The sequence below is a fragment of the Cetorhinus maximus genome, chromosome 12 (genome assembly GCF_964194155.1).
Source record: "Cetorhinus maximus chromosome 12, sCetMax3.hap1.1, whole genome shotgun sequence".
Classification (NCBI taxonomy): domain Eukaryota; kingdom Metazoa; phylum Chordata; class Chondrichthyes; order Lamniformes; family Cetorhinidae; genus Cetorhinus; species Cetorhinus maximus.
The window spans coordinates 6484823-6499712 of NC_135890.1; the positions used below are offsets into that span (position 1 = coordinate 6484823).

General features: G+C 42.8%; 1 protein-coding gene across 1 annotated transcript in view; it reads right to left on the bottom strand.

The window, feature by feature from the left end:
- camk1da (calcium/calmodulin-dependent protein kinase 1Da) overlaps positions 1–14890 on the bottom strand; it is a 397726-nt gene that overhangs the window by 279396 nt on the left and 103440 nt on the right. The window lies entirely within an intron of this gene.

The following is a 14890-nucleotide window of genomic DNA, read 5'->3' on the forward strand; positions in this document are numbered from 1 at the left end:
GGTCAAAGTCAGTGGCAACAGTGAATGCATGCCACTCATTGCCAGATCCATCGTTTCGAGTTTGGCCAGAGCTCCGCGTCTACGATCTGTTTGTACAGGCCAGTAAGGTGATTTGGTCATTACTGGGTATTCTACAAAGGTGGCCCCAGTCAGATTGTCAAGCTCACACATGTGACTCTGTAGTAAATGCCAGCGACCCTATTATTAATGACATGCTTGCAAATGTGGGATGGGAAGAAGAGCAGAGCACTCCATCTTAAATGACCTTAGGCTTAGACTAGATTTGTTGTTATATTGATTGATGTTAATGAGCACATGTTAATGATGTGAAGTAGGCTCTATCACACTCGAGGTAGAAATTAGGGATGTTAACTGTAGGAATGCATAATGTGTTTGTGTCAAATCCCCCTATCAGCTACATTAAGGGTGACATCAACCTATTTATTTCTTTTGTACAAGCACATTAAGTATCTCTGTGATAATGTCACTGGCAGTAATTTCTGCTCTTATGTTCAGTACAAGTTGCCAAATAGTGCTTTACATTTTAGCAATCAGTGTGAAAGCACCTGGAGGGGGTAGTGTCACATCACTCTGGTATCACACAGGGCTGAAGCTCATGTGAAGCCAAATTTTAAAGAAACTGCAAATGTTAGTAAAAGGCCAACTTTCAAACCCAGTGAGTGGAGCATACGCGCACAGAATCTGACTTCCCCTGAGAAGAAAGCAACATGTGGCATGAGCTTGAATATAATGCGGATTCACCAGCTTCACATTTCACTGAGCCATACAGAATAAATAAATATACATGGTTACTGCATTTGCAAAGAAACAGCATGCAGAATCCTTATATGTTGCTTGGTGAAACAACGTACACCCTAAATGGTTGCAACGTCAATCAGAAAGCTCTGTAAAGTAGTGTCAAATAGTCAATTCGTAGAACAGAACTTGAATTTTGCTGAAAAAAAGAGACATGTTAAAGCTTTTTGTAGTGAAGGCTGCTGCACAATCACGTGTTTCTCGAATTGTTTTTGACTGCACTTTAACCACTTTCCTGCCAGGTTTTACTGTTTTCAGTTTTTGTCAAAATTTAGGAATCCCCGGGGTGTCCTGGCTAATATTTATCCTTCAGTGGAACTCTATAAAACATTAGTTAGGCCACAACTTGAGCACTGTGTGCAGTTCTGGCCACCTCATTACAGAAAGGATGTAATTGCATTAAGAGAGGGTGCAGAGGAGATTTACGAGGATGTTGCCTGGATTGGAAAATTGCAGCTATGAGGAAAAGATTGGAGAGGCTGGGGTTGTTCTCCTTGGAACAGAGGAGGCTGAAGGGAAATTTGAGTGAGATGTACAGAATTGTGAGGGGCCTGGATAGAGTGGATGGGAAGGGCCTATTCACTTTAGCAGAGAGGTCAGTGACTAGGAGGCATAGATTTAAAGTGATTGGCAGAAAGATGAGAGGGGATGAGGAAAAAATGTTTTCACCCAGAGGGTTCTGAAGGTCTGGAACTCACTGCCTGAAAGGGGAGTAGAGGCAGAAACCCTCAACTCATTTAAAAGGTGTCTGGATATGTGAAGTAACCTGAAGTGCTGTAACCTGCGGGGCTATGGACCAAATGATGGAAGGTGGGATTAGGCTGGGTGGCTTGTTTTTCAGCCAGCACAGACACTATGGGCCAAGTGGCCTCTTTCTGTGCTGTAAACTTTCTATGATTCTATGAAATCAACATCACAAAAGCAAATTAGCTGTGCATTGTCACGTTGCTATTTATGGGAGTTTGTTGTGCTTTCCATATTACAAAAGTGACTACACTTCAAAAAATACTACATTGGTTATAAAGTGCTTTGGGAGGTGATGAAAAGTATATAAATGCAATTTTTTACATCACCACAGCAACAAAGCATACTTGCATGAACTTTTTGTCTAGCCTATAGCATAGTTTGAGGGAAGCCAATGTCCTGTTGCACTTTAAGTGTGGCTGCTTGTTTTATCAACCAAAATACACTAAATAAAGTGTCAAAAACCTAAATTTTGTGGAGGTGGGGAACAGCTGGTCCTAAATCCTCACTACAAATTAAATCTGTGCCTTCAACAGTTCTCTCTCTTCAGGTTTTCATGTCTATTGTATTGTTCTGTGCTAAGGAAGTGAAAGTATGTTACAGCAATGCCCCACTGTACTCTCAATGTACAGTGCATGCTTAAGATTTGGCATAAAATAGAGTTGTTTAACAATTTGCATTAAGCAGCACAAGTATAACATAGCAAAGTGGGAATCCAGTGTTAACAATCAGTATCAGATAATTTGAATTAGGCATTAAGAATAAACTATGTTAACACATGTAATAGGCTTAAAATCAGCTGTTAAAACAATCATCTTTTGGGTATTTGTGTCACCCATTTGCTCATTTTCTCCTGGGCAAGGCTGAAAGACTTCAGTTTATGTTTAGCTAAGTGATTTGTTGTAGAAACAGTCTCGTTCTCACTCTGACCTGCTCTGAAACCTGGGGCTGAATCTTCAGCTCGCCGAGTTGGGGGGGGGCGGGGCCTGCTCGCCGAGGCGTGAAATGACGCGGGGTAACGTTGGGCGTGTGTCCCGGCGTCATTTAGGTTTTCAGTTCGGCGGGCGCGTGGCTGAGTCGCCCACCGAACTGTCAGAGCCCTGTTAAGGCCATTAATGAACTAATTAAGCCTATTGAGAAAGCTGCCTGTCCAACCTTAAGGTTGGCGGTGGGGGGAGGGCAGGCGAAGAGCCCAGGCGGCCTTCGCATTTTTCATGGGCGGGATGAGGTTTCATGAAGGGTTTATAAATTAAATAAAGTTTTTCATTAAAGTCCATTGACATGTCCCAGCTCATGTGACACTGTCACATGAAGGGACATGTCTTAAAATTTTTTTTTCTTTATTAAAAGTTTTGGAACTTAAACTAATCTCCCTGAGGCAGCTCCATGCCTGAGGGAGATTTCTTACTCTCTTTCACACGCATATGCAAAAGAGCGCAGGCCCCGACTCAGGGAAACCCCCTCCTCCCCCTCCGCCCACACAGGGAGCGACTCAGCACTTCCGGGCGCGTGTCACGCTGGGCGGGCCTTCTTTGGTCCCGCCCACGTAAAATGGCGGCGCGGACCCAATTGGATCCGTTCCTGCACAACGCCCCCCGACGATGGGAAAACTCTACCCCTGCATTTCACGACTGCAGGACTTTTTTAATGTAGCACTGTGCGCTGAAACAGTAAAACACACTGCACATGGCAAATGTGGAAACTCATTGGTCATTGCAATGCTTCAAATCACTTTTCCATGCAGTGCAGATCCCCAGCAAAGTGTGAGGAGAACAGAGCAGAGGTCAACTTAAATCAAAGGTTCATGGCTATAGGATGTTGTGCCAGCGCTTAAATAAACAGTGGTTTGGAGTTGTTCAATATACTTTTACCACAGTCGGGTGTGTGCTAGCTGTGGATTTGATTTTTCCTATCAGACCATTTGCTTTGCTAAAACGTGCTTACCAAAGCTCACACACCAGAAATATACCAATCCTCAAAGCATGGTCCAGCCATTCAAGCTTAGTGTTGCAAAAGCCACAATTAATCTTCCTACAGTAACATGAACTGTAACCTCCATACAACACCACTTATACTTCCAGGCTGAGTTCGTCACAGGTATGTAAAGAACTGAGCAATCGATGATCGCTTTGGAGAAAGGGTCTGCAGCTACGTCTTTCAGGCACAATGTGGCCAATCACGTTAGCTTGGAACCCCGCTGCTCACCCAGGGAGTTTTCTTGAACAAGTTGAAAATTTTCCTGGAAAATTATTCAGCAGATATCCTGATTCCAGAGGGAAATGCATTGCAGGTGTAGCACACTGAGCCATTCAAACCAAAATTATTCCAAGTTCAATCTTGTGCTCAATTAGATCAATTCAGCCAAGATTGTGTTGTTGGCCTCATCGACCCAGAGCTCAGACAGGATAAAATCAGCCAGGGCTCCTATTCCTGCTGGAATGTGCATTCATCTGATCAACAATAACAACTTGCATTTATATAGCAACTTTGACATAATAAATCATCTCATAGCACTTAGCAATAAGCACTAAAAAAAAAAATTAACACTGAGCCACATAAGTAGATATTCAGACAAGTGAACGAAAACTTCATCAAAGAGGTGGGCATCAAGGAGCCTCTGAAAGGAGAAGAGGGAGGTAGAGAGGCAGAGAAGTTTGGGGAAGGAATTCCAGAGCCTCAGGCCAAAGCAGCTCCAAGCAAGGCCGCCAATGGCGGATTGTTCAAAATCGGGGATGTACATGAGGCCAGAATTGGAGGGGTGTAGCTATCTCAGAGGGCTGTAAGGCTGGAAAGGATTACAGAATTAATCTGAGAGGATTAGAGTCTGCAACAATGTCCACCCCTGCCCCCGCCCCACATCAACTCCTAAAGCTCAGCAAAGAATGAGACAAAAGGGGGTGCAGGTATTCATTGGGAATATGTTCAGATCAAACCCTTGCTAAACTGAAAGGGCACTCCAATAGATTTTTGATAGTCCTTCGCTGTTGCAAAGAAAAAAAAGCGCTTGATTAATTTATCCACTCAATCGTTTCGAATTGGGAAAACTAAACTGCAAAGCACCAGTGACACTGAAAGCAGCAGAATGAAAGATCAGGTAAATCCTGGCGTGTGATGCCCAGCTGTAGACTGTCGGGCAGAGGGAAGGTCTGAGCGAGGCAAAGGATGCCACACTTTACAGATCCAGGGAAAGAAACAATTCTGTGATTCCAAGGGAGGTAAATGCAATAAACTTTCAGTTGAACACATTGACAATGCAAAGAAAAGGGAGTGTCTAAAGGACAGAATATTTGAAGTTGGAAGGAACAAAGGAAGGAAGTTCAGAGGAGCAATAGAATTGAAAAAGTTGAGACATAAAGAAAATTGAACAAGGCAACTTCAACAGTAGCTTCCCTCTGAGGACCCAGCAGCAGTATGCTAATAAAGAGTTAGCTGTCTTGCTTTATTACCAGTACCTAAAGTCTACTGTACAAAATTTCCACTCTTCCTCATACTCTCAAGAGGCCATTGCAAACTCCTTAGTCCTGATTTAGTCTAATTGGGAGCCTCTGATACTGGATAATGGACAGACCACTTGATTCTGCTGTGGTGCAAACTTTCACTCCTGCTCATCCTCAACACAGCCACTGAATGGTGAGCAGGTGCTAATCTGAGCTGATTCCTTAAGGATATGAGAGAAATCTGAGTAATTGAAAGCAGCTGGCACTTTTAATACTCTTGCCAATGAACTACATATACTATTTCAATGAACACGTCAATTACACCATCACTGGGCCTTGGTAAAAGAAACAACAAAGATGTCATATTGTATCTTGAAATTCTTTTTGTCAAAAGGCCTAGGGTGCATGAATTCTCTGAAATGAACATATTACAGCGCAGAGCAATAGTCAGTAATTCAAAACTTGGATTTGTTTTGACAATGCACTGTGGGTGTTCCTACAGCACATGGACTGCAGCGGTTCAAGAAGGCAGCTCACCACCACCTTCTCATGGGCAATTAGGGATGGGCAATAAATGCCGGCCTAGCTGTGAATGAACAAAAAGAAAAAAATCCTGCCAGTAGCAACAGACTAGCAGGAGTCTGGTGAAAATGAGATTTCTTACGTTGACAGCAATGGAGTGCCTGCAGATTAACTCTTGCAAATCGCATTTGTTCACTGAAGGACAATGAAAGGTGTTGGATCTTTGCCTCTCATTTCAGAGCTTTATTCAGTGCGGATATCTGGGTGGGGCCGGGGGAGACCTGAAGAGGTAATTATGAGACAATATAAGACGGTAAGATCTCAGTGAGCATACTGAGTCAAATTTTGGACCCTACATTTATCGGCAGGATATTGAAGCTTTGAAGAGAGTAGAGCACAGATTTGTTGCCTGCTACTTGGTATGACCAAGTACAAATACAAGAGATATAGCTAATCAAGATAATTACAAGCCAGTTAGCTTAACATCTGTGGTAAGCACAACTGTAATAGCCTCTTATTCAGGATAGCGTTACCACATATCAAGATAAAGAGAAAATGGTTAGAGGCTCCTTGGATTTCAAAAGGAATGATCACACTTGACAACCCCCATAGAAATCTTTGAGAAAGTGGTGCAGTAGTTGAGGAAAATGCAGCGCAAGTGGTATACGTAAACTTTAGAAAAATCTTAGGGAAAGTGCCACATAGGAGAAAAAAAGTAAGGGAACAGAAATAGCAAAAGGATAGGAAACTAGAAATTGGTTACAAGAGCTAAAACAGAAAGGAGGAATAAAGGACAGTTTTTTAGAATGATTGGAAGTGGTGGTGAGATCCCCTTAGGCTTCTGTTCTGCGGTCAGTTCTGGGTTTTTTTATTTGTCCATTGGATGTGGGCATCACTGGCTAGGCCAGCATTTATTCCCCCTTCCTAATTGCCCTTGTTTAGAAGGCATTTAAGAGTCAAACACACTTCTATTTATTGCCCATCCCAAATTGCCCTTGAGAAGGTGGTGGTGAGCTGCCTTCTTGAACCGCTGCAGTCTATGTGGTGTAGGTACACCCACAGTGCTGTCAGGGAGGAAGCTCCAGGATTTTGACCCAGCGACAGTGAAGGAACGACAATATAGTTTCAAGTCAGGATGGTGAGTGTCTTGGAAGGGAACTTCCAGGTGGTGGTGTTCCCATGCATCTGTTGCCCTTGTCCTTCTAGGTGATAGAGGTTGTGGGTTTGGAAGGTGCTGTATAAGAAACCCTGGTGAATTGCTGCAGTGCATCTTGTAGATGGTACACACTGCTGCTACTGTGTTAGTGGTGGAGGAAATTAATGTTTAAGGTGGTGGATAGGGTGCCAATCAAGCGGGCTGCTTTGTCCTGGATGGTGTCAAGCTTCTTGAGTATTGTTGGAGCTGCATTTTTCCAGGCAAGTGGAGAGTATTCCATCACACTCCTGACTTGTGCCTTGTAGATAGTGGACAGGCTTTGGGGATTCAGGGGTTAAGTTACTCAGTGCAGAATTCCTAGCCTCTGACCTGCTCTTGTAACCGCAATATTTATATGGCTAGTCCAGTTCAGTTTCTGGCCAATGGTAACCCCCAGGATGTTGATAGTGGGTGAGTCAGTGATGGTAATGCCAAGATTCTCTCTTGTTCACTGGACAGGTCAATGATTTAGATATAGGCCTACAGGGAGTGGTGTCAGGATTTGCAGATGACACCAAAATAGAAGGAATGCCTAGTTATTTAGTAGAGCAAAGGGTTAGTGATTGAGGCAGAAACAATGTCAACATTCAAGAATGTGCTAGCTGTGGTTCAATTGGCATCACACTAGCCTCTGGGTCATGGTTTTCTGGGTTCCCTCTCCAGGCTTGAGCACAAAAATCAAAGCTGACACTCCGGTGCAGTACCGAGGAGTGCTGCACTGTCGGAGGTGCCATCTTTCGGATGAGACATTAAACCGAGGCCCCAGCTGCCTGATTGGGTGAATATAAAAGATCCCATGGCACTATTTCACAGAAGGGCATGGGATTTCTCCATGGTGCCCTGGTCAATCCCTCAATGAACATCACAAAAAATAGATAATCTGGTCATTGGGAGTTTGTTGCATGCAAATTGGCTGCTCTGTTTCCTACATAAAGACAATGACTGCACTTCAAAAATACTTCATTGTCTGTAAAGAGCTTTGAGACATCTGCTGGTCATGAAAAGTGCTATATAAATGCAAGTCTTTCTTACTTAGATTAGAGAATGAAAAGGGGACAAAGGACTTTGGGAACAGGGGCAGTAAATGTGGTTAGAATCCTTTGCTCCTGTGGAGGGTAATTGAAGACGTGGGCTTGTTGGGCTGAATGTCCTGTTTCTGTGTTGTGACCTGTATGCAGTTATGGTTCTTACAACCAGGCGAGCAAGGGGCGAATAGTTCCCCTCTTCTCTCTCTCCTCATTTGACCACAACTGTTTTTTTTTGTTTGGAAAAGGGTATACTTGCCAATTTAGTGAGTATTTAACTGTTTACGTGCTGTGAGCATAAAAGAACCAATCGGACAAGTTTCCTTGAGTTTAACAAAGGGAGGGGTTAGCTTTATTATACTTAAACCGATCTAAATAAAATAATGAAATACACTCTGACACACACACACACACACACACACTCACACACAAATACAGATTACAGAGTGGGGAAGAATAGGTTAGCTAAATTAAAGTGCATAAAAAGCAAAAAGGCTGTACAGTCTGTAGTTTGGTGACTTGGCTGACTTCAGGCTGAATTCTGTGATCTCAATGTTTCCTATGTAAAGATGCAGATGACTGAATTGGTTGTTCTTCAAGATCCTCCTCATGCCCCTGATGCCAAGGGATATCCTCCACCCACCTTTTATGACCCCTCATGCCGCCCATGCCAACCAAGGCACTTCATGCCTATTCATCCAATACACATAGTATAGAACCAATGAATGCCATAGTGATGGTAGGGTGTGTAAAGAAGAACTTTTTAAAAAGTTATTCATTGATAACTTGCTATTTTCTTTGAAAAAAATTCTTTTTACTACAGGCCAATAAAAGTGTCAATCATCCAGACCCTTTAAAGTGTCAATAGCAGAAACTGAAAGCTCTTGAAACCTCTTTGTGTAAATAAACATTGTGAAACTGACAGAAGAGATCAGAGAGCCAAGTTGTCAATCAGGCAATGTTTTTCCTGGGGCACAGGTATTGCAACAGGCTAATGGATTTTTGGGCTCTCAGTCAAGCCTCATTATGTATTCTTGGCTGAGAGCCCAGCCATCCATTAGAGTACCAAACATGGGGGGGCAAAACTTGACATGGGGGCGAGGTGCCACAGGGGTGGGTGGTGGAATACACTGGCAAGGGGAGTGGGCATGGTGGGTGGCTGGGAGTGGATAAGGTGTTATGGATGAGGCATATAGAGTGTGTGGGGTGGGGGGAGTGACGGCTTCCCTTTTCCATCTACAAGATGCACTGCAGGGATTCACCAAGACTCTTTAGACAGCACCTTCCAAACCCATGACCACTACCATCCAGAAGGACAGGGGCAGCAGGTAGAAGGGAACACCATCAGCTGGAAGTTTCCCTCCAAGTCACTCACCATCCTGACTTGGGAATATATCGGCCGTTCCTTCACTGCTGCTGGGTCAAAATCCTGGAACTCCCTCCCCAACAGCACTGTGGGTGTACATGGGCTCCAGCGGCTCAAGAAGGCAGCTCACCACCACCTCCTCAAGGGCAACTAGAGATGGGCAATAAAGGCTGGCCCAGCCAGCGAAGCCCACATCCCGTGAATAAATTTTTAAAAATTATAACTAGAACAAGCTTCCACAGCACTGAGGCAGGTCTTTTAAGCAGCCCACCTCTCGGCACCTGGCAATGCTGTGGCTGCCTCCAAAGTCTTTCCCGGGTCAGCTGGCTTGACTCCAGCCTGCACCCACTTCCTGCTTCCACCCAACCCCCAACGCACCCCCCACCCCCCCGCCCCCCCCCCCCCCCACCCCCCACCCCCAACCCCACACGCAATGAAAATCTGTCTTTGCGGGCATTTCTCCCGAGGTGGATAAGCCGAGCCAGGAAATTTCCTGACTCCCAGCACCCTCCCCGAGGATGAAAATCCAGCCAACTATCTCCACTCCAATGAACTGAAATGTGGAATGTGTAGTAATGCTAATTGGGATTAGCCGTCTTGGGTTGTGAGTTCAAATCACATGAGTCTGTTTTTAAAAAGTCTGTTTTTAAAAATTTGATTCAGGTTTCCAGCCTATGGATTTACAACTCATTATTTGACATAAAGCATATTTTCATGACAATAGTAGATCAATCAACTGAGCTACTTCAATCTGTGAGACTTGTGTACAGAATGACCTTTAATAACTTGCAACCTATTTCCTTGAACATGGAAATTTGAGATAAACTGTCCATAATTCAACACTGACTGTTATTGATGCAATCACTGCTTGGCCCAATATGCTCGCACTGACTTTGTGCCAAATAATTAACAAAACCTCTAGAGAGATGAATAGATATCTGTCTCGGTGCAAGGCAGTGCAAGGAGGTAGCATTGTCTGTCATTAACTTCAGGTGCCCATCGTTCTCAACATGAAGTGAATGTCATACAAAGCACTCCCACCCATCCACCATGGCCCCTCATGCCCACCCCTCATGTCAATGTATTCCCCAATGGCACTTCATCCCCCCGACATGATATATATACATATATAAAAGTAAAACTTGTTTAAAAAATAATTGAAGGCATATAAATGCTGCGTGAGTGACTGCTCATCATTGACAGTATTTATTAGCAAAGCTAAAGTGAGGAATTCAGTGGAGAAGAAGGTTCCCGAGGAGTGTGAGGAGAGACCAAGATGTGATTTCGTGATAGAGGGAGAGCATGTGCTAGAAAGAAACAGTGAGAGAAAAGAGAAAAGAGAATGAAATGAAGCAAACTTATTTGTAGCAAATGGACACAATACGTGATGCCTAGGTCTGAGCCGCAAGATATTTGTTAAAAATTCCTTTAAATTACTGATGGCATTATGCAAAGGGGATTCTCATCATCTCATCAACATCCCCAATTTAAATCATTCCACTATTGGTGGCTGCGCCTTCAGCTGTCTAGGCCCTAAGCTCTGGAAATCCCTCCATAAACCTCTCCACCTCTCCACCTCACTTTTCTCCTTTAAGATGCTTCTTAAAAGTACCTCTTTGACCAACTTTTGGCCATCTGACCTAATATCTCCTTAAGTGGCTCAGTGTCATATTTTGTTATATAATGCTCCTGTGAAGCGCCTTTGGGATGTTTTATAACATTAAAAGCACTATATAAATAGTGCTTTTAATATAATATAAATCCCACGGATGTTTTACGCGCGTTTGTAGTGGGAGGGATTGAATCAGTTGCTTCTCACTGGCAATAAAACGTGGGGCCAAATCTCGCTGGAGAAGGGCAGCTCACAACGCATGCCTTTAGTTAGGCTTTTCCCTCCGTCCCTCAGCTTGAAGGTGTTTTGTGCCCCAACTCGCCGGCAGTGCGGACTGGTCATGGTGCAGTGAGCGCAATAGGACATCTTGGGCCTCAGTGATCAGTAGGACCAACAGTGTCTCCTTAATCAATGAGATTTAAGGATTGAGAGAGAAACAGAGGAACAACAAAGAAGAGCGTATGGAGAAAGACATAAAAACAAGGAAAGAAAATTTGAATCATGAGAAAGAGGAAAAAAGACAGAAAGGAAAAGAAGAATTAATTTTAAGTTTGACGTTTTTTAAATCTAACAACAATTTACTACCTGCAGGAATGAGATAGGACAGTTTAAACTTTTTCCTTGTTGGACTAGAGCAATTTATTGGTGTTGCATTAAGGGTTGTCACATTGTTAACAAAGGTACATATGCTGTTAAGTTTCAGCCCTAGATTTCTGCAACTCATGTGCAAACCCAGCAACTTCTTAAAGGGTGAGATAGTGATGGCGTGGAGTAAAAAACAGAGCAATGTAAATCGATCATTGCTCATGGAGTACCTGTATCCCTTAATCCGCTGAATTTGTGGCTGACTTGTGAATTAATAATCATTAACATGCTGTTATTGTTCCAGCAAGATTTGGTCCATTAACTAAATAAATGAATTCATGGCAATGATGTTCAACGAAGAAGATCATCAATCTTTCAGTACTTTAACCTTCCTATTCTCGAGTCATCATTACTGCTACATTTCATCAATATCTTTAAGTAATTCTTTATTGCATTCATTCACTAAGAGTTCTTTGTCAGAAAACGTGACAGGAAATCACGTTTTCATAAGAAACAATCGGAGAAGCAAGAAACCAGCCGCAGCATGGATAGGAAAAAAAACTTTGAACACTTTGCCAGTGGAGGATTAAAGACATATCCAATGCCCTATGCCCTCTTCACTCTTTCCCTTAACCCTAGAATTAATCATCTGAAGTTTCATTTGAAATCAGACATCCCATTCACTCAAAGTCCTGAAGGGGTAAATACAATATGTGTTCAAGCTAGATTGCACTGGATCTTCACTGTCAATGCTCTGACTTAAACTTGATATGGGCATGTCATCACATGTGTGGTGATGTTCCAGGTTTCAGTAGAAGTTGGACTCCTCAGTCTGCACAGTCAGAGTGCCTACTGCGTACAGCCAGTATAGCCTGCATACATTTACCTTTTAGCCGTTAACCTGTTCATTGTGACTGAAATGTTCTTGTTAATGCACTTCACTCAGCTTGGCAATGAAGTATCAAACAGGCACTGCAGTGACAGATAGCTCCACAACAATTCCATTCACTAAACATTTACTGAGAAAATCTGAAGGTGAGCAAACACACTGAGAGAGATACTCGCGCGATGGACAATCAATGCCAATTTTGTGTCCACCTGCTCTGCTGGCAATTAGTTAATGTACTACGGAGGCAGGAAGGAGAATTTCACCTCCTTCAAAGTGGGGAGACGGCGATGCAGTCATAATGTCGCTGGACTAAAGCCCCAGGCTAAATGCAGCCGGTGGAATTTGAATTCAAGTAATAAATCTGGAATATAAAGCTAGTCTCAGTATTGGTGACCATGACAACCATCTTCGATTGTCATTTAAAAACCCATCTGCTTCACTTAATGTCCTTTCGAGGAGGAAATCTGCCGCCTTTACCCGGTCTGGACTACATGTGGCTCCAGACCAACAGCAATGTGGCTGACTCTGAACTGCCCTCTGAAATGGCTTAAGAAGCCACTAAGTTCAAGGGCAATTAGGGGTGGGCAGCAAGTGCTGGCCTTGCCAGTGACACCCACATCTCACGAAAGAATAAAGAACAAAAAAAGTGAGATTGATAGATTTTTGTTAACCAAAGGTAATTAAGGAATTTGGGGCAAAGGCAGGGTTATGGAGTTAGGTCACAGATCATTGAATGGTGAAACAGGCTTGAGGGGCTAAATGGCCCACCTCCTGTCCCTATGTACAAGGTATTATGTTGAAATGCTGTATAATTGATTAAAAGCACTGATAACAAGTAAACTTAAATGCATTTTGCTGTTAGAGGTTTCTATGCAACCACTAAACGGAATTATGTAGTGACCATTTTGGGCTACAATTGGACAAGATGGATGGATTTTATTATCTACCTGAGCAAACTCATTCCATTTCTCAGCACAAACCCTGAAGCTTATTATGTGTCACGTTTTAAAGTGGACTATGCAGCGCAGAATGCACAGGGCCTTATAAACCCATTGACCAATTTAAACTCTGCAGTATTCGGTAGTTTGGTCTAAATGAACAAGAAAATTAACTCATAAAGAGGAAATTCTAGGTTCAATTTTCTGTAATGAATTGTAAAATAGCCCTAAGCTATTTTAACAAAAAGGGAATGACTGAGTTTACTGTATTTCGGAACTGTTATTTTCCTCTGTGTAATGTACTAATAAGGAAAAACATCGGGATAATCCCAGTAGCAGAAATAATGATTCGTATTATTTAAGAATGATTTCCCTAATTTGCTTTCATGCAGATTATTATAAATGGGAGAAAACAAAATGAAGGGAGAATATTTTAACCAGTACACAAAGCTAAATAAGAATTCCAGCACTAAACTGTCATATACACCAAGCTTAGTGAAGAATTTTTCTTTGCACAAATGCAAGATTTATCCCAACGAATGCGTGGTCCCAACAAAGACAGGAAACTCTGGAGACACTGAGCTGGTCAGGCAGCGTCTTTCGAGAAAGTAGGTCAGCTAACGTCTCAACAACAGCAACAATCTACATTTATGTGACGCCACTAACATAATAAGATGTCTGTTTCATAGGAGCGTTATGAAGCAAAACTTGACTCCAGGCCACATAAGGAGATATTAGGATGGGTGACTAATAGCTTTGCCAAAGAGGTGGGTTTTAAGGAGCACCTTAAAGAAGGAAAGAGAGGGAGCGAGGTGGAGAGGTTTAAGGAGGGAATTCCAGAGCTTAGGGACTTAGCATGTCTTCCAAGGGCACAGTGAATAAAATCAGGGATACTAAAAAGGCCAGAATCAGAGGAGTGCAGATATCTTAGAGAGTTACGGGGCTGGAGGTGATTATGGAGATAGGCAGGGGTGAGGGCATGGAGGGATTTGAAAACAAGATTGAGAATTTTCAAACTGAGGGGCTGCTTAACCAAGTGTAAGCCCTTTCTCTTCCAGACAAACCCTAGCCTTCCTTACTAAGCATGTGTTACACATTTACCAAGCATCAGAATAAGGAAGGCAACAGGAATCACATTTCTACCAATTTTTCATAGTTAGGGAATCAATTGCGATTTAAAAATCATCTCACCTCAACAGCCTTCTGCACAATTTCTGATCACAAGGCAGGCTCCAGAGACACTGCTACCCATTAAAAATATAATCGGCTCATACTGGGTGAAAGTGATACAGTCCCATTTTCAGGCTTTGTAAAGAGGCAGCCTGCTCTCAAATCATGGGAGAAAATGTGTGATCAATTACTGCACAAGGCTAGCACTAACTTTGCAACTAATCCATAGGTGAGGATGAGTGATTCATCCTGGAGGGCCACAGCATATAGAACCTCCGAGAATATATTGAAGGAAGCAAGTGGTGGTTGGAATTAAAGCATCCAAGATCATGGCTTCAAAACAGCCTGCCCTTAAAACAATTGCTGGATATAAATTGCAGAATCCAAAAACAGTACAATTGCTCAACAGGCAACCAAAGCCTAACCTTCATCCTAACAATAAAGACAGAAAATGCTCAGCAGGTCTGGCAGCATCTGTGGAGAGAGGGACGGAGTTCCTTCAGATCTGTAACCTTTCATCAATATTTTATTAATCCTAATAACACTGCTGTCCGTTATCAAGTTGCTCACAAAACCTTCTTGATTCTATCT